At 43.2% G+C, this 20,467-nt stretch overlaps 1 protein-coding gene across 1 annotated transcript in view; it reads left to right on the plus strand.

Annotated features, from left to right (window-relative positions):
- LOC109641624 (beta-1,3-galactosyltransferase 1-like) overlaps positions 1-20,467 on the plus strand; it is a 74,357-nt gene that overhangs the window by 430 nt on the left and 53,460 nt on the right. Inside the window, exon 2 of the mRNA XM_069520586.1 lies at positions 434-757. The gene's annotated coding sequence lies outside the window, so the exon portion shown is untranslated. The remainder of the gene's footprint in view (positions 1-433; positions 758-20,467) is intronic.

The raw sequence follows: 20,467 nt of genomic DNA on the forward strand, positions 1-20,467 counted from the left end.
AGTTCCGGTGTGTGACAGACGCTAATGGCTAATGAAGAGAGCAGCATTGTGTTTTCTTTGATGGCACAGAGGTGGAAATAGTTAGTGAAGCTTCTCCAGCGGCTCCACAGTAAAATAAAGTCCGCCTGTAACCCTCAGGTCAGAAGGGAACTCTATGTGTGTTACTCCTGAAGACCTGCTCAAACTTTGACTCATGTTAGGAACATATCTTTACACTGAACAGAATAGAATGGGAATCTTTGTTGTCCATCCTTCCATCAGTTCAATTAAATACATAAAATCTGCTGTAGGTAGTGGATGATGGATGGATGTTAAATAACCTATAAACTGGACCAACTGTAATTATTTCAGTGAAATCATATTGACATGTTGCATTAAAATCTAATTTAATAAGCGTCCTCCTCTCATCCCTCCTCTCATCCCTCCCTCACAGTTTCACCGGGACATGGCTTTAATTTGGCCCAGATGCCATCACCTCGCTCGGCCATGACCTGACAGACAGTCGCCCCCCCCCCACCAAAGTTAAAGCAAGAAGCAGCATCATGCTCGGCCGCGGACTCGATTGGCTGCTCTCCTCCATCGCCCCGTCATGTGGCCGCTGATTGGCCGGCTCCTCTCCTCCCACCTCCTGGAGCGCACGGCGCAGAGCAGCGGAGGCTCAGCCGCGCGGTGCGGAGCGGAGAGGACGGAGAAGAGAGGACGGAGCGTGGTGTCCGGGCAGCAAGGTGCGTCGTCGCGGCCAGGGAGACAGACGCCGGTAGGTGCTCACAATGAATTTCTGTGTCTCGTGTCCGTGCGCCTCCCCGGAGCCACTAATTGCGCGTTCTCCTGCAGCCGAGCGGACGCTGGTGTTGGAAATGAAAGTGAATGAATGGTTCTGCAGGATCCATCCGCTGCTCAGTGTTTGACCTCTGCTGTGTGAGTTGGTGCCGGACTCCAGTGAGGAGTGTAAACTTCCTGTGGGAGGTTTGACTCTGGGTGCTTTTGTTTTCAGCGCTGCGACCTGTCAGTGTGTGGATGAACCCAAGAATCACCACCAACAGACTTGATCTGCTGTTCTGTGCATGTTCTCCTTCAAATATAAGCAGGGTCAGGTGTGTGTGTGTGTGTGTGTGTTTGTGTGTGCGTTAGTTCATTTTTATGCGATGATGACTGTGGCCAACAAACATCATAGTATTATCTCCAGATTACCACAAATGTTCCTAAAATACTCTTTAGTCTGGATTCATCAGACCTTGAAACAAATAATTCTACTTTGTTGATTCTGAAAAAAAATCAACTTGTTTCTGTGTGGACCTTTAAAAAGATGTTGCAGAGTGAGGTCATGGCTGCTCCTCTCTTTCTGACGCCCTTTCGATGGGTCTAAGTTAGTTTCGGGTTGGAATTAGGTTTAGTGTAAAGATAAGGGTTGGCCATATTGTCCGGATTCCATGCAGTCACACGTACAAGCCCACGGCTCCATTCATACTTAAATCAGTCTGTCTGTCTATGTGCACCTGATCCCACACTGCATTCCAGGAGGTGGATTTATTAAACCTGGTTCAGTCAGTGAAGTCACGTGGACTGGCACATGTGGAAACTATGAATCTGTCTTCATGATGTGAGGACATTTTGGGAAATCCAGGACATTTTGGCCAGTGCTCACTTCCTGACCCACTTTCAACGGGCTGTTGGAGGGTTGGGACTGGTGGACAGGGAAACTATGGAAACTATGAATTCGCCTGATGGTTAAGGTTTAGGGGGCTACAGACTGTGTTGAGTGTCCTCACTAAGATAGAAGAGTGTGTGTGATGTGTGTGAGTAAATCCAGAGTAGCAGATGAGAGCATTGTGCACTTTGCAGACTAATATCAAGAACAATGATTTATCTGGCTGCTAATCCACGTCACTTAACATGAACCGGGTAAATCCATTGCAGGAAAACGGATGAGTGTTTTACCACTGTCAGATATGCTGCTGCATTATTCCAAGGAAGTGAAGGGGGCAGTAAACACAGAGAGCGGGGGGGTACAAGCTGCTCAATGGGATTGCACCTTGTAGTCAACGAGGTCACAACAACAATTCTCTTGTTGCTGTGAATAGAGCCTGAGCGTCTGGAAATCCATTTGTAGAAATGGATTTTGACAGTTGCTTTGAGATGCGAGTGCTTCGTATCTCAAATCCATCTCCCTCCTGTGGGACTGATCCTCTTTTTTGGGGGGGAATTACACCACCTCCTGGAAGAGGTTACATCAATACTCCTCCTTCACACTGTTTCCTGTGTTGCGGATTAATCCACAGCGAAATCCAGGCCCCTCTCCTTTTGTGAGCGCCGTGACTTTTCAACCTCCCAACGCCTCCTGGGTCGTTAATACAGGCAGGCCTGCCAAATACTCTCATTTAAGCCTGCGCACTGGCGCATGACCAGATACTGATATTGTACAAGTTTGCGGAGCGAGGAGAGAGGAGGGAGGGGGACAGGGGGGGGGCGCAATTTCAGAATTGTCCCACAATCCTCCTCCTCACCTCCTGTGACAAGAAATACAATACGGTTTAATCTCAATTAGGCAGCAGCATCCAAACGGGTGCTCTGCACACATGGATGGTTTCAGCTGTGATGAACGTGGGTCTGGGTGATTGAAGAACTCACTGTGTGTTTAGATCTCATCTTGTTTTTCTCTCTTCTACGACTTGACTGTAAATCCTCAGTTTGATTAATTCGCTGTCATTTAAGCTCTGAAAAACTCTCGCTCCAAACATATAGATCACGTGCAGTAAGTCTATGAATCCTGCTCATGATGCGGATGTTGGTCCTCACAGAAATAGGAAGGGTAAAGATCAATAAGTTACTGCCAGACACTGAATGAGGTCTTTTATAGTTTTCTCCACATGGCGCCTGTATTCTCCGAAATCAATGATCTTCATCCTCTCTTTTAAACGCACTAAATCACTATTAAACACCTCTAATTCTTATCGCAGCCCTTATATCTATAAATAGGCTGTTTACATCTGCCGTGTTGTAAACTACATCTTATTGACATCCTGCGAGAGGAAGCATGCCCCCGAGTGTGCATCTAATAGGCCCGGTTTTAACTCATTTAGCCCACGTGTGGATTAAATGGGCTTTATATGTGAAGGCATCCAGCCTGTCAGAGTTATTGGCCCAGTGTGACACAGGGAATTGATCTTTTGAAATGTTCCACACTAAATAATTTGATGCCGTGCTCACTTGTAACACACACACACACACACACACACACACACATCCCATGACTACATCCTCTTGATTGCATCATATTTTGGTGCGGGAAGTGATTGGAACCAGATTTATGGTGCAGCGCAGCACTCCCACATGAGGAACAGTACCAGACATTGATGAATAGCGTTTGTAAAGAGCGCACGAGAATAGCGGCTTATTAACCCGTTCACAATATCAATGCATTTGCGTGTTTGTCGACGCCGTTCTTGTCAACACAGTTTGGAGGGAGAATCTGTCACTTTGCGAGTTGTTGTTTGTTGCGCGTGCTCGTGCCATCAGGGAGCATATTTCTTTCAAGTGTACAGCTTGGCTCATCAAACGCCGCTGCCGTTTTGTCAGATTCTCCTTTGGAAGCGTCTGCTCTTTAGAGACCTTTAGTTTATGTTGAATTTAGCTTTTTATTCCCTCCCTCGGTTCCACCATTGCTTTATAATTGTTCTGTCTGCTGAGAAAAGGGTCATGACTTTAATCACACGCAACCATATGTTCAAGGACCAGTCGGCTACAGAGCTGTGGTTGAATTCCCACGTCACCTGAGACAGACATCATCAAGCTCAGCCACATTTCACCCCTTGCTATGGAACGTAAAGAAAAATAAATTACTAGCCCAGCATTATAGAGTGATTGCTTTCAAATATTCATGCAACTGCACAATTTGCATTACTATGTATGCTAATACTGTATTTATCCAGACCCTAGCCTTGTCTCTGGCAACCGGGGGGCTGCTGTGCTGCAGAAGTAACAGAATGACAGTGACACAATGATGCATAGACGTAGTGGGAGCTGTATTATCTGTCGTGAGCACCTGTAACATGTGAACCAGCGTGTACGTACAGCATGTCAGTCATATATTCCCCAAGACTTACGCCTCATCACTGATGTATTTTATGTGTTTTCTCATAAAAAAGGGCAATATGCAATTTGAAAAGTGCTTTCCTAGCCTTATGGACGAGTGATGGGAATTCCCGGCTCTTTAAAGTGGCTCAGCTCAGCAGTAAGAGCTGGCTCCCAAACAGCTCTGCTTTAAGTACCACTTCTGGCTTTTGTAATACGCCCAAATTCACCATTATTATTATGACTTGTGATCAATGAGTGTGCACAATGGGCTCTGGGATATTTGCTTATTTTGTTGGTGCAGCCTAAAAGTGACATCCTCCATTATGACGTTTGTTTGTCCAAGTACGACACGATTCATCTCATTAATCTGTTGGTTTTGTCTTTTTCATGAGCATGTAATTGTTACTCAAATTATAGTGAAGTGGGAGAGAGAGATTTTCTGTTTGTCTTTGTTGCTTTCAGCCTTTTAGCATCCACACTCTGAAATTAGTGCAAAAATCTCTTTAGCAATCACCGCAGTGGAGACAGTGTTCGAATTTATAGCCTCCTTATAATTTAACTCTGCTTGTTCTTCTACAATGTTTGTGGGAGATATGCAATCTTAACTTTTGTGTTAAAGCCTTTAAGGAAAGCGAATGAACAAAGAAAAGTTAAAAACTGCCTCTCAGATGGGAACTCACTCAAATCTCTCATTCAAACTCACATTCACACATGCATTCAAACAGTGCTACGATACACTTTGCTTTTTCAAACACCATCCAGCAAACCTCCTGATCCACAGCCGCTCCCCAAGGCAAGTTAAAGTTGAAGAGCAAACGTAGATTCTGCGGAAAAACAACAACAACAACAACAAAAGAAGAAACTTTTGGCTGTTTCCCAGTTAATATCCATCTGTGCATCAAAGTCTGTAAACATCAGTGAATATTCTTAGTTACCCAGTTCAGGGTGTCTTCAGTACGTGTGTGCAACCTCCCACTCGTCAGTTAGAGCTGGAGACGGATGAGAGGTGAAACGTCTTCAAGAAAAAAGTCCAGTTGCCCACATATGCATTAACAACTCCTGAAAACCAAGTCCATATACTGAAGAATACCCAAATATTGGTTCCTGGTTGTCATAACAACACTCATGAAGCGTTCATAGTATTCCTTACTCTTTTTTTGGACATGCACAGTTTCCTATTTTTAGCCGATTGTCTCTGTTTGTCTGTCCGAAGCTTCTTAAAACGACAAACCTCATCGGGGGCTGATTAGATCGACTGTAGCTAATTAAAGTTTAATTCCGTAGCAGCTAAAAATTACGCGCTTGGGGGTTCTCTGGCTGAAGTGCTCTCTCTCTGCAGAGAAATGAGAGAGAGAGAGAAGACCACCACTGGAAACACCACTGCACGACCGGGGGTCTGGGGTTGAACGGGGACAAACACAATCCGATTCTAACGAATTGACTGTGAAATTGCAAAAAATACAAAAGTAAAATATTTTTAAATTGCTTGTTCAATACTGTAGTTTATCCCAATTTACAGGACATTGTTGCATGTAAACGTAAGAAGTAATTCGGATCTATTTTAAATTATCCAACAACTTCCTCTTAGCCGACAGCGTTTGCAGTATCATAGCTCATCTCTTCTCAGTTTGCAGCTCGGGCTGCAACTAATGATTATTGTCATTATTGATCAGTCTGCCAATTATTTTGTACCAGCCCTCTGGGGTCGGAGGATGTGTCAGCTTGTCTGAATCAATATTTCTAGATTTTTCTATTAAAATCTCAGAGAAACTCATTTGTTTGATTTTCAAAAAAGTTCCCTTATCAATCGATGGAATAATCAATTGTTGCCACAGGTTGTGTTTCTGTGGTCTCGGCCAACAGAAGGGGGTTCATGCGATCTTTGAGTTATTTTAGCCTCTAGGTAAATGCAGATATTGAAAGTTAGTTCGGGATTTGAAGGGTTCTTATTTGATTAGTGGCTTTGATACTGGATTTAAATCTGATCAAATGCTTTCAGACCTCATCTGTTGCCTTGGCAATTTCGAATCATAATTTAGACGTTTTTGATATTTTCCAACCATGACCTCAAGGTTTTGGAACAAGAGGTTCGTAAAAAGGAGGTGTGTGAAATGAGCTGTGTTATTTCAGACACATCCTGCAGAGGATCTCGGTCTCTCTCACATATTAGAAGCCAGGGAAGCCAGTGGGGGGTCTGCTGTGCTGTTGTCGAGTCCTCGGAGTCTGCAGACTCTCTGCAGGATCTCCGGAGTTCAGTGCATGTCTGAAAGCAGCTAGATACACAGATTGTTCAATGAAATTTTAAACAACATAAAAATAATTATGGGATAAGACTCATTGGAAGGTACAGAATATTAAAAACTTTAGAATGATTCATGAGGAATAATGCATTTGTTTTTGTACATTATAGCAACGAAAATGGAAATATAGTGTGCATGTGTGTGTGTAAGTGTGAGTGTGTAGCTCCATATATTCATCATTTGTTTGATTTCTTGCACACAACTCACAAAGCATCCTTTTCCTTTGAGTTGCTCCCTGTGGGGGTCACTGGAGTTGTTGACCCTGTCCTCCTCTTGGCAGAGTCAACAACACCATGTCCCTCAGGGGGTGGGTAAAGTCTCACAATTATTCTTATTCACTTGACCTCCTTTGTGAATAACTAATGAGCACATTGTTCAGTTTAATTGCAACACGGGGAAGTAAACCAGCGGAGGGGGGCTTTGCCCTGTTGCCTGTTTTCATGTAGAATTAATGGTTTCTACTCGCTGATCATTTACAGTGCATCAGATTTTATTGCTGTCTGGCTGCACTGTAATTACTGACAGAAGGAGGCTGTAACTTACAACCCTGTCGTCTTTTATAAGGTCTTGTGTTCTGTGCCGCTGCAGCTGTAGCACTCCTCTCTGATTTTTCTCTTTCTCCAAGGGCGTTCGCCGGTTTTCATATTGATGTGCTCTGACCTATGCTGTTCCTCCACGCAGGCTCCCTCTCCCTGTCAGCTCTGCTCTCTGTGCGTCTCTGCGGAGAAGGCTTTGGAAAGCTGCAGGGCCAAGCTACGTTTCATCTGTTGAGCTCGCCGCATTGTGATCATGTCTGCGACTGCTGCCCAGACTTTATTGGATCATTTGATAATCTTGTTGGCCGCAGCTTAGCTTCGCATGTCCCCAGCTCTGCATATTACTCAGTAGGCACAGATGATAGATTCAAATCCAACAACACCATACTGAGATTATACAGATTTTTTTACCCACCACTCTTCTCAACAACATGGCACATAAATAAAACCACCAACAGCGTGGTTGTTTATCTTGTCCGTGCATATTCATTGGATTTGACACAAAAACACGGATGCCACAGAGATATTAGAGTAGCAGCAACGCCAAGGAGAAACAGAATGACATTGTTGTCATCCATTTTTCTGTTGTTTACAAAAATGACAAATGGTACGCAACGACAAAGTAAGCTGTTATTATTCAAAGTGCTCAGCTGACAGATGTTTTTTTCACTGAAATGTGAAAAGACGGAACATGACAGCATGGTTTCCCACAGGGGATTCCACTGGGAGCCCAGCAGCCCGCCCGGCCTAAGTTGACCCCTGCTGGGCCTAAGCATCTGCAATTTTTGAAAAAGATGTTTTTCAAACTACAGTTAAAGTGGGACAGCTCAGTTGGAAACAGACTAGTTGGAAAGTTCCCCAGCAACTTCTGTGCCTTAAACGGAAAAGCAGGTGTGAGATCACCGTGCTGCCCACTATGACTCATATTGTGATGCATTTACATTCGCTTGAAAGCAGTTTTTTTCTAATTTCTAACAATGCTAAGAATGTGTTATTAGATCAAGGAGAAACTCATGCCTTGTCCCATAAACACAACATGCACAGACATTTTTTTTATCTGTACAAGTTTTTGGAAATGATAAAAACATGTTATAGCACTGGACAGCTCCCATGTAGCCACACACACAAACACATGAAAAAGCTCAATGAAAAGAAGTGAATTTATTCCATACGCATAAGAAGTATTCTTTATTATTTATATGTTATATGTTAAATGTTAAGAATAAAATTATAAGCTACTAACATGCCTGAGGGGTCTTGACTGTGCCTGCATAGACTTGTGACTGCCCACCTCTACCCTGGTGACCAATAGCAACAGTGGAAAGCCTCGGGTGAAGCAGATATGATGTAGTTAAAAAGCGAGAAACATGAAACGTTCCAGTACCTTGAATGAAATAAGGGATTTCTCTGGGTTTAAACATGAGAAACATTTGGGGATAATACATGGGTCGAGTTGTTTTTAGGCATTTTAATGAAGAATTGTCACACGTGATATCTTCAAGTGTCAAACTGCATCGGGCACGGCTCATTTGTTTTATGACTGCAGCCGTAGTTTGGTTGGAGGGAGAGCAGAGGCTTTGCTTGCTCCCTCTCATCCTGTTATCTCATTCTCCACCAGCTGTGGTTGCGAGTTGGCCGACGTTGCCTTCCCTCATCCTCCACACACACACACACACACACACACACACACACACTAGTCTCAGCCACTCAGCCTCCACCACCACCACCACCACCGCCACACTTGGCATGGGATGAGTGGCAGAGTTGAGTCTCCTTGCCCTGGGTTTTTTTAATTGGGTTCTGATGATGGGACTTTGCTGGTTTGCCAAGCCGGCCCCTGTGACTATTGATGTTCCCTTCCTCGGTCAAGTAGATGATTGGATTTTCATCGAAGTGGTCAAATAGTGGGGGGGTGGGGGGCTGAGGACCCAATCTGCCTTCTCCTGGTGGAACTTTTTTTTAGACGTAACACAAGGGCGACCTGCTTCTGCCTTATCGCTGCTGGCGTCTGGATACCTTGTCACTTTAATTATAAGGTCCTGCGTTTCAAGTTTACGTTGGTTCTAAGCATCACGCTCCAATAACAGGCCTGTGTGTCATATTTAGATAAAAAGACGGTGGGATTTTGCTTTTCATTTTCAAGGCAGATAATAGTGTCTGAGTAGAAGAATTATCACTTTTTGTTTGTGTCTGATTTCCTCCTCATTCTAATCCTCTTTATGGAAGCCCAACACGGCTTCACACTGATATTTATATGCAGCAGAGGCTGCGGGATGAGGATGAGGAGTCAAAGTCAAGATGTTTTTTACGTCTCCGGCTCAATGAATTAAATACAGAAAATGCCACAGACGAAGATGTTTTATTTTTCGGGAGGCTCTATATGTACCATTTTGTTCAGCTTGTTTTATAATTCTGATGATAGTAATATCTCATCGAATGCACGCTTGATTTCAGTCAGCATCTGCTCTGAGTACACATTCCTCAGTGGACCCAACTAACCCATTTGAATCGTCATGTGTTTGACTCCTAGGCCTAATTATAGCGTATACGCACTATTATGTGTACACAAACACCATACAGAGCATCATTAATCTTAACTAACTAGATGCAGGACTAATTATTTCAGGTACTTTTCATACACTTGAAGAATTTTGAGTGTCTTTATCCTCCGAGACCTGTATGTAAATGTGACATTTTGACAGATATAATGTGGAGTGATGTTTCCCCCATCTCATCCCAGTTGGTCTTGTTAATGGTCTCCACTCTGAGAAGAGGAATGTATTGACAAGACTTTGACGGAGCAGATGTTTCCTTTCAAACAGGCGAGGGAGCGATCTTGATCTCTTCCGCCATCGCTCTCCTGGATGAAACGAAGCTGCAGCAGGTTATGATGTGCACCACATCTGCTTTTATCCCATTTGAGGCCGTAAAGTTCAAATTCACAAGTTTATATCCCATGTCAGACTCGTAGATGTGAAGCAGGGCTTTGCCTCGGTGAAACATTTCCTCCATGTTTAAGTGCAGTCAATATCCATTTCTGTCTGTGTCAGGGATTCACTGCCCTGACCCACATTAAGGATTTTATCTTAGCTCTCAACATTGATGTTTGCAGGAAGGATGAAGTATTCCCTGAAAAGTTGGAAAGGGCTTTAAAGTAGATATGGGTCCAACTTTCTTTATAACCACTGCCAGGAGAGGTCCGTGTTCACTAGGTCTGTAATTGCATCAATTAATCTGCCAGTTCTTGTTTGGTCTGTTTGAAAATAGTTTGTTTGACAGTCAAACCTGCAGAAATATTCAGTTTCCTGTCACATAAGTCAAAGGAAAGCAACAAATCTTCACATATGAGTATATAGTGTTCAGTGTATAAAGTGTATTTTTCCATGCACGTTGGTGTAATGTGCAGCCTTGGTGGAGGTCGGTGCTTTTAGTAGAAGCTTCTGCATCACACATGGTCACAGTCATCTGTGCAGTGAGCTGCCAGGTTCAAGTAAATGGCCCATTCTGTCCTATATCGTGGATGTGAAAGGTTTGTTCTCACACTTTTCTCTCACTTTGTCCTTTTTGTTGCCTGAGAACAGATCTGAGGAAACTACCAAAGGTCAAATGTCACCAAGCCAAGCTGCCAAAATGAAAACAGGACCAGACTTTTATTCAGAACATATTCTTGCTCTTTGTCTGTGCTCTGTTTTTTTCAGTTTTTATTTTACATTATTTAAGTGCTTCAAGAATTGTAGAGTTGCTTGTTCACTTATATAATATTTGTGCGTTTACGTAGGTGTTGAATTTCACAACTTCCAGCTTTTTAAAAGTATTTTATTCTTCTTCTGATGGTAAACTGAACATCTTATCAGGGTTGAAATTTTTCAGGGTGCTTTTTTTTCTAAATAAGAAATAGAATACAGCGTCAATGTCACAAAAACTGCAGCTAAAGTTTTAGTCTGTAAATTAATATAATGGGCAATAATAGTTTTTTTTTAATTGCTTAATGGTCTTGAATATTAAATTACCTTGAAAAAATTATATTATTTGTATCTGTAGTTTAAAATACGTTTTTTTTACTATACTTTGACAGTAAATGTTTAGGAACCTTTGCTGCCCAACTTGTTTTATAGTTATTTTACCGTGTAGCCACAAACGCCCATGTGGCAGGAGAATATCTGAGTTCACACACTCTCTTAGTTTTTCTCTCTTATTTCCTGCAGCAGACGTAGTTTATTTAATGTTTGTCTGAGCTCTCATAGCAACACAGAGGTAAATAAAAAGAGCTCCCAGGAAGTCATGGGGATAGAAGCAAAACACTTTTGAGGTGTTTGGTGTAATCACTTCTCAGAGCTCGTGTTTATTCTGAGGCGTATTTTTATTTCTTTGTTCTCCAGGTGAGCTGCGTAGTACCTGTCTTTAGGAAGAGCCTGTAAATATGTTGTGTATTGATTTAAATATCAGTTTAACTGCTTTGTAACGTGCCCCTCTTCTGTCTGGACGACCTCAGGAACGCCTGTCTCATGTCGTCGCCTCAACAGAAAAGCTAACGCAGCTGGACCAGGCTAACATGTGCTCTGGTGCGATGCACACTCTGTCCTCTCTAATATGTGAACTCCATGCATTTTTCACTATGTGGTTGATTACACTCTCTGGATGATTTTTCATATTTAATCAGCTCCAGGCGTTTCTGGGTTTTACGCACGCTAGAGTGTCCATTAATATTCATTAAGAGTGTGTGTGTGTGTGTGTGTGTGTGTGTGTGTGTGTGTGTGTGTGTGTGTGTGTGTGTGTGTGTGTGTGTGTGTGTGTGTGTGTGTGTGTGTGTGGGGGGGGGGGCACTCATGGTTTAATATGTTACTCAGTTATGAGGTCACAGTTCAGTATGTTTTCTGTACAGCAAAAAAAAAAACATATAAAAGATTCAGCTTCTTATTTATTTTAAAATGTTAAAACACTAGTTTACTACTTCAGTTGTTAATACTGCTGCAACTGGCTGCAACCTACTAATATAAAAGTACATTTACGAATCCAAGAACTCCTGAGGGGCTTGAGTATGGCTGCAATAAAAACACCAATGGTGTTTGAAGAATTTGAGAAAATATTCGGCCATGTTGTTGTTTGATTATTTACACTGTATGTGCCTGTAGTCAGGGAAACATTGGGATCAGGTTCGGTTCATCTTTGCACAGTGGCTGCGTTCGCTTGGTGCCGTCAGACTTTTAAAAACATAGATTTGTTACTTCTGTTTCTAATTTTCCTGATTAATGCAGAAACACAAAATAATGTTGTTTTTCCTCATGTGGATATACAGTGATTGGATATCTGCCCGCTCACTAGCTCAATACGTAATCTTGATAATCAGAAAATGTTTCATTGATTCATCACTGCCATTATCCATCTTGCCTGAGGGAAACTCAGCGTTGGCTCGATCACGGATACCTGCTGACCTTTCTGCCGTATATCGGCTTTGGGCTGAATTTGTCGAGGAGTCGTTTAAGTGAGCCGACTCATGGACCCCGTGCAGCCTCCCCCTTCCTCTGTCATGTTATCAAGAGCCAAACTCATAACAAAGGACACCCTCACCTGTTTTCTGCTGCCACAACACTCCCTGTATCCACACCGACATATAAACAGATCATGTGTAATGAGCCAGAGGCTGATGGTCCTGCTCGTTCTTTGCAGGATTGCAGCTTTGACTCCCCACAGCCTCTGAGAAGTGTTTGATGTGCTGTGAGGCCTGAAGATGCCACAGTCGTCCTGCAGGTTCAAAGCCGAGCACGCGGCCGTCCCCATGCATGACAAACAGGACACAGTTTTATGGCTGCAGTCTGGATCGGTCGTTTTGTTCAGCAGCGGCGATGAAAAGCTCGGCTGTGAATCTATCATGTTAAATAAAGTTGTGCCGACTACAGCTGCCCTCTGAATGTCAATGATTAAAATCATCTGTCGAGGGGCTGCTCAGCCACACTTCATGCTGCCAGGTGAATCATTTGTCTTTTTTTGCAGCAGAGCAGGTTGTAAACTGTAGTGGAACTGGACAGAAGAGTAATTCTAGGTGAGGTGGATTGTTGAAACTCTTTGCAACATCTTATATCAGAGTGACGAGCCCACGATGAGCGAGTGGAACATCCATCCTCTGTTGCCACCTTCTCACAATTAAGGGATCGGCTTTTTTTTGTCATCGGCATTTAGAGTTTTCAGCTTTAGGGCTGAATTATTTCTTTACACAAATGCTGCAGGTCAGATCTGACACTGACCTGGAAAAATTATATAAGTCACATGGGTATCGTGCTGTACGCAAGATGGTAGCAGGCTGAAGTGAGGGGGAGGTATGCAAGGTGTAAAACAAAGCTGACTAGCAAATGGTCAAATATGGTTGATTCTTTGGAACGAGAGCTACAAGCTTTGTGCATCAGCAGTGGGTTGTTGTGCAGGATTGTTGCGGTGGTGTAGCGGGTGTGCTGGTTCTCGATGATGGGCAGCTGTGAGGGAGGGAGAGAGAGAGCGAGCACACCTCACCCATACTGAGACGACTGACACTCAGAGAACAGCTGTTTTATTTACATCATTGTTATTCCACTCGCTGTCGTGCCTATGTTCACCATCAACACGCTCTCAGCCTTTCAATCACCTTCTGGCTGCATATAATCCCACGTCTTCCATGTTAGTGGATGGGACTTTGACCAAACTGAAGGTTCCCTAATGCTGCCTTCACATCCAGGTTCGTCCGTTTCGTCCACAAAAACAAGCCTTAAGAAGTCAAACTGAATTTTCTCTAAGAAGGTCGTTCTTATCACACAGCTGTCAACATCTGGCAGTCGCAGCCCAAATTTGCACAGAGTAACGGAGTTATTGTAAGATTTTGACTTTAAAACATTATGATAACCATCACAAACTCAACTATGAGCTACAGCCGTGTCTCTGTTGCACCACACTCTGTCTCATCAGGTAAATCTGTGAGTCCATCGCTTCGGTTGCACTGTTATTACTTACTGACAGTGTGCTCCGTGTGTAATGTCATGCCTGCACACTATGGAGGAGGCGCCATGATGAAGAGTTATTGCTCCCTACATCACGGCGTCTACATCACTGGCAGCGTGGCCCGCCATTTCCTGTGAATTCATCACCATTAAGAGAGCAATCAGTGAGGCTGGAGCTTAGGAGGCACACGGGGTAGATGGCTGGTTCACATTTACCCCCAACCCCTTTCAATCACCCCTCCTCCATCACTTTATTGAACACTATGATCTATCGACAGAGAAAGCTGAAGCTGTCATCAAATACTGTATAAGCAGTACCTCCGTGTTTCTGGAAAAGGAAATCAGGACGCAGGCGTGCATCCCTCCCCGTCTCAGCCGTGTTATGTGGACATGTGTTTCTCACCTCACCCACCGCACCCCACCCTGCTCCTGTTGTAGCCTCCTCGCTTGAGTTTATCATCAGCTGCTCCCCGTAGATGGCTTATTGCCTTTTTCAGCCTTATCTGTCCGCCTGGCTGAAAAGGCCTCCCAGGAAGAGATTAGCAATCCAATAACTTGTGGAGCATCCACCCCGGCAGCAGGTGCTCCCCAGAGTGCATGCTGATGAGAACAGCCAGGACACTGTAATAACAGGCCGAGTGGTATTTGCAAACAGCGAGCAGCCTCCCAGAATCCTCAGCCTCCCAGAAGTCTCCGTCTGCTGCTGTTCCGAACTTGTTTTAAAGTTGGAGTATGTTTCTGTGCCCGTCTTCATATTTTTCCACATCATTTAGACCAATTAAAATCCAGAGAGTTCCCGATAGAGACATTTCAGCGTAATATATACTGAAGTATTACATGTATAAATATCTGTGTGTAGTCAAAGTATAATTTACTACACGTTGAAATGGAGGGATTATGAATAAACACAAATACATAAGATAATTTTTTTAACTTATTTTGACATAAAAGTTCTTAATTTAGAGAAAAAATTAAAAAAGTGTAAATGAAGTTTTCCCTCTTTCTTGTTAATTAATTTTTACTCAACCAGTCATAGAACTATTTACCGTCCTTGCTTTTCACTGACTGTTTCCATGGACACCAGTGAAAACAGATCTGTTATTGGTTATTTTTAGTTTATATTTTTCCGTGGTCCAATCTTTCAAAACACAAAATGCTATGAATGTGATTGCGTGATAATTACCAAATTACCAACCAGCAACTACCATTGTTATAATACTTAATTTGTGAGCCAGCCAGCCTACATTTTAATGAAACCCCCTGAAAACATTTAGACTGATTTCTAAATTCGAAGTTTTAGAAAAGTGCCGTGACTTCACTAAAGATCTTTTAATGAAACCACTGACTGAGCTTGGCACTTTATTTATTTAGTCTTTTTCAGGGTTTCACTCTGGGCTCAGTTTTCTTCTCCCTGGACAAACACCTCAAGGTCGCGTTATTTACGATCTTATTATTTGCTGTGATGCAAATGATACCCAGCGGTACATTGATCTAAAAACCCAATGAAATCAGTGACCACATCCTCACACTGCTCCTCTGATTACTATCTACAGTTCCCAACTGTCCGATCACTGAGGGACCTTTGTGTTCAAGGACCCTCAGCTATGAAACTCTCTGCCTGAACCTGGATGCGTTTAATCTCTTAGTGCAGAATTTCTTTTTATGACTTTTCTCCTCACTTGACTTTAAAAAAAAAAAGAAAGTATTAACTCCTGTTTTATCGCTTGTTTTACATAATTTTATGCTCCGTATTTTATAGTTTTAGTTCATTGTGTGACTTGTTTATCCTCACTCCGTGGCTCAGTAGTTAACTGTCACCTGTGGTTTTATGGAGCTGTACGAGACTTTTAACTGTGTTATTTTGTAGCTTGTTATTATAGCCCATGGGTATATGACAGAAAAAAAAAAAGAAAACTTCGGGTGTACTTACTTGTCTTTTAAATATGGATGAGAAGCCTGGGAATATAATGTGGACTCAATCATGCATCAGACAGAGAAATATATGGATTGTGTAGAAGCTTTATCTTTTTAAAGCAAGATTAAAGCAGAGCATGTTATTGAATGGTCGACAGTCAGCGATTCAAACTCCAAGAAGCAAAAATCAAAGGGCAGTGATGTTGTTGAACACAACACAAGTTAACTAAGATAAGCTATGGGCTTTATTCCACGATGCTTAAAGTAAATCAGGATGCAACTACATGATAAATACAATTCCTCTGCAAAGCCTTGATGTAAACTGATGTTTATCCAAATAAATCTATTGAGTTTAATGTGGTCTCATAAGGGGACTGTTGAGCCTTGGTGGAGGAATGGACTCTACAAAGTTCCAGGAAGTATGTTCCCCCACTTTCCAATGAATTTTGAATAAAAAGTGACGTCCCTAACACACGTTTGCAAGATGTAAAAAAAAAAAAAAGCCAATCAGTGAGTTTTAGTTATCTACCATTTGCTGATGCATTTCAATGAGCAGGCGCCCAGATATCCACAATGGTGTGTCTATCTGCAGCTCCACAGGCCTGGCTAACCCAGCGTTTCTCCCACTTTGAATGTGCCTGATATCAAGCCTCCAACAAAAGAGTGCACAAACACAAACTCAGCACAAAACAAAGCGGGAGGTGTGGGCAGGCGTATTTTCTTTTTCATGGGGGAACACAATAGGACTTGAAAACGCTATAGCATCACTGCAAGTCATCTCCCTTGTCCATAAATCCCCTCTGGCTTTCTCGCCGCAGGCTGTGCAGTGAATTTATGCGCTCTGCTCCTGTTATCTGTAGTCTGTGTTTTCTTCAATTTCACGGAGACTTGTGTTTCATGATAAAGAGTCAGTCGGAGTCAGTTCCTCAAGGCCAACTAAACGTGATAAGCCACTGTAGTTGTTATAATGCACTCTATGAATCACAGCTCCTTTGTCAGCTCTCGGTAGCTGCTGATGTATCACGCGTAATGCAGAAAGGCTGCTTTTCATGCAGTGATTGCAAGGGTCAACAGGGATTATTTTTAGGATGGAAATCAGTTTTTAGAAATGAGATTGGCAAAGAGCCGAAGAAGACTTACTTATCTTTCGGCGGTCGCCTGTCGTGGCCAGCTGAGATCTCTTGCTGCACAAATCATTCAAAGCATCTATCGCGTTTTTTAGTCTAAATATCAGAGACGCAGTGATAAAAGGATTGTCTGTGCAAAGCTGCTGGATGTTTGCCATCCTCAGCGAGGGAAGGGCAGGCTGGTGAATGGGAGGCACAGCTGCAGTAAAGGATTTGTACTAATTGAGTGAAGTACAGGAGCCCAGGAGGGACAGATCAGGTGCAGAGATACTAGCCAGGGTTTGCCCAGGTCTGCAACAAACAAAGTGGATCCTCCCCTTCATTGTTCTCCTGTAATTGAAGTTAGCCTAATCTGTCCCCCCGGCTTCCTGTCTGTGAAAAAACAAAAACAGCTGAGCGCTGAGCAGTCTTCTGGCCTGAGCCTCCGCCGAGATCCCTCCATCGGCTTGGCATTCACCGGGCTGCTAGACGAGGAACAAATGAAAACCGAATCGCTCGGCCGGGAGATTAATGTAGAAAAATGAAAAAGGATGGATTGAGCTGCGTGGAGACGCCGGCGTTACAGGTGTCTGGAGAGCGAAGACGGATTGCCAGCTCTTTTAGACTTGGCTCGCTCGTGTTCCAGCAAATGATGGGCTGATGTCATAATAAAACGGGCGGCGGGGAAAGTAGCGTGATATTAATTGCGACGGGCATCCCCTCCTCCTCCGTTTGCAGCCAGTGACGACGTGTCTACCTAAGGACAAGGAGAGTTTTAAATATATCTTCTAAAGGCTGAGAGAGAAAACCATTGTGTGTAAAATTATACATTTCTGTTCAAACCTCCTCAGGACGATGGTCTCCAGCTCAATATTAATCAGTGCTGAAGTCCTGGCCTTTTTATTTTCCTCTGCGGGAAGTGACAGTTTTATTTTTCATGGGATTAAAATTGGATTTTCGTGTCACAGGGACGACGTGTGGCTCCGTTTTACTGACATCACACAGGTGGCTCCTCTCGTCCAAATCAATATGGATTGTGAAGCTGAAATTCAATTCGATAACATGTTTTTAAATGTCACTAATACTGTGCATACTGCCTCTATTCAGGAATAATAAATTACGGAGCTGTATTTAACATATAACTATTTAAAACATTCAAATAAACAAACTTGTTATCGAGCGTCCCAGCTTGTCGTCTTTTGTTTTCCAGATTCCTGACAGCGAATGAATGCATGCTTACAGAAGCCTCTCTGCAGCGCGGCGTCCCCTCTGTGTGCTTTTGGATTATAGATCGGGCCTTTAATAATCAATGACTGTGTGGTTGTCGGAACAGATTAGTGGCATAATCTCCAGTGTATGTGCCCATAATACGCTTTACACTGTAACTCTCGGCAGCAATACAAAGCCCCAGCTTACTGCAGCCACAGCTAATGTTTGTCACCATATTGGTTTCTATCGAACGCCGTTCTCGAGTTCATTTCTCAAGCCCGTGTGTCAGTCGCTCGCTCGGAGGATTTTCAGTTTGAAGTGACATTTTTTTGAAGGAACTTCACATTTTGATCAAATTGATGAAAAGATAATTTGACAGCCGCAGACCACGAACATCAGGCTTCAGCCAAGTAAATGCAAACATCCTTTTTCGCTGGCTCCCTCCACAAGTTCTCTGAGGCACGAGGTCACCATCTGTTGCAATCACGCCAGAACGATGCCCTCCCCATTTTCATTTTCCCCTGTTTATTGAGGTGTGAGACGCTGGCATGCAAACGCCATTATTCTCCCTCTCGCTGGCTGATTTCCCAGCACCGTCGGTTGATAGAGGTGAGCTGACGACAGCCCCCGTCGGAAGACGAGCCGCACTCTGCGGGCAACAAGTGTAACACAGTAATTATGAGAAACGGACAGCAATCAGGCCCAGACATAAATCTCCAGCATGCACAGCACAGTTTATATTTAGTGAAGTGGTGGGAAATGCTCTAAGTGTGTGTGTGTGTGTGATCGTAGCTGGAGTGGCAGCTAGGATTTAAAGGCTGAGGTTCGGAGATGGAGCCAGTTTGAAAACACTCTGCTGCAGCATTTTAGAGTTCAAGATAAGGCGAAGACTTTTTCCCCTGCCAGTCGTTTGGTCCTTGTGGACACCAGTACTTTGTTATTGCTATTGACAATATGGATGCTGTTCTTAAATTGGATGTTCAGTGATCTTTATATATGTAGTTTTGCAGAGTGATCGTGTTCTACTGTTAAATAATTGTTGATCTCAGGCTGTGTGAGAGTGTGACCTGTCATCCAGCTCTTCTCCACAGTTAAGACGACCAGCTGGAGGCTCATATGTTGAGATGCACTGACTCAGTATGTACAGCACTTAATTAAAGGCCTCAGATGTAAGGAAGCGAATGTGCAGAAATACATTTAAGATCCTGTGTTGCATGTTGTTATGTTGTTTCATGCAACCTGTGCACATCAGAGTTTGGTCTTTTTTATATATACATATATATATATGTATTTTTTAAACAACCTCAGTCAGAAAAGACTGTGAATGGACTTTGTAAAACACAGCAACAATTCAATCAGTGTGAGGCTGAATTGTAAATGTAGTGTGTGAGCGTTGCATCAGTTTGCACATGAAGTTTCATTTTAAGCCTGTCTGAACATTGTGTTTTCAGGTTATCTGACCACGCAGGCTGGGACTCCCACTTTCTCTCTGTTGTGTAAGAGCAGCGGAGCCGAACTCTGAAATCCTGTTGTGTCACCGGCTCTTTGCATAACTCACACACGCCCTCTTTACCGCAGCGAAAACACAAGCTCGGAAATTATTGATTTGAACTAATCTGCGTCTACTGAAGATCCACACACACAATTAGAGTTGATTCATTATCTTTTATTTGGCAATTTAATGAAATTCAAGTGTCTGGTCCTCACGACTCTCATCCCAATTAAAAATGAAAAACTCTGAACACATGGGGAGGAAATTATTAAAAGATCAGTTGGGCATAAGTGGAAATTACAGCGCGCCACCCTCCTCGCCCCTCTTTGAAAAGTGAATGTCAGTGGAACTTTGTTAGCAAAGGTTAACACGGTCATTAGAATTCTGCCCACAGCATCTTTAATTTATTCCAAAAGCAGTGTCGCTCATTTATGGATCTGCTCCAAGTCGAGGGTGACGGCGAAGCAGAGATTTCCATCGCAGAATGTCACTCTGAACACCGGCGAATACGAGCCGGTGAGCCTGCTGTCTTTTAGTCTTTGGCTCACAGGTCGGGGTTGAACAGTAGCCGGGCGTCACCTGCTGTCACTCTGAGGCTGAGAGTAAATCTTTGTGAGGCCTCGACTTCACCGCTTCTTCATTTTCTTTTCTCCCTCTCGGAAAAACAACTGCACTTGACAGCCCGGTGCTCGTCTCAGCTCGGGAAAAAATGCAAAGGAATTCTGTTGCGCCCACGTCTCTCCCACTGATTAATGGCTAGAGGTAGAGGACCCATGTTGTGGCTTTGATGAGGCAATTTGTACAGTTCTGCAGGAAAACAATGGCAGTTCATTTTATTGCAATGTGTCTCCAGGGATACATCAGCACGGCT

The sequence above is a fragment of the Paralichthys olivaceus genome, chromosome 24 (genome assembly GCF_024713975.1).
Source record: "Paralichthys olivaceus isolate ysfri-2021 chromosome 24, ASM2471397v2, whole genome shotgun sequence".
NCBI lineage: Eukaryota > Metazoa > Chordata > Actinopteri > Pleuronectiformes > Paralichthyidae > Paralichthys > Paralichthys olivaceus.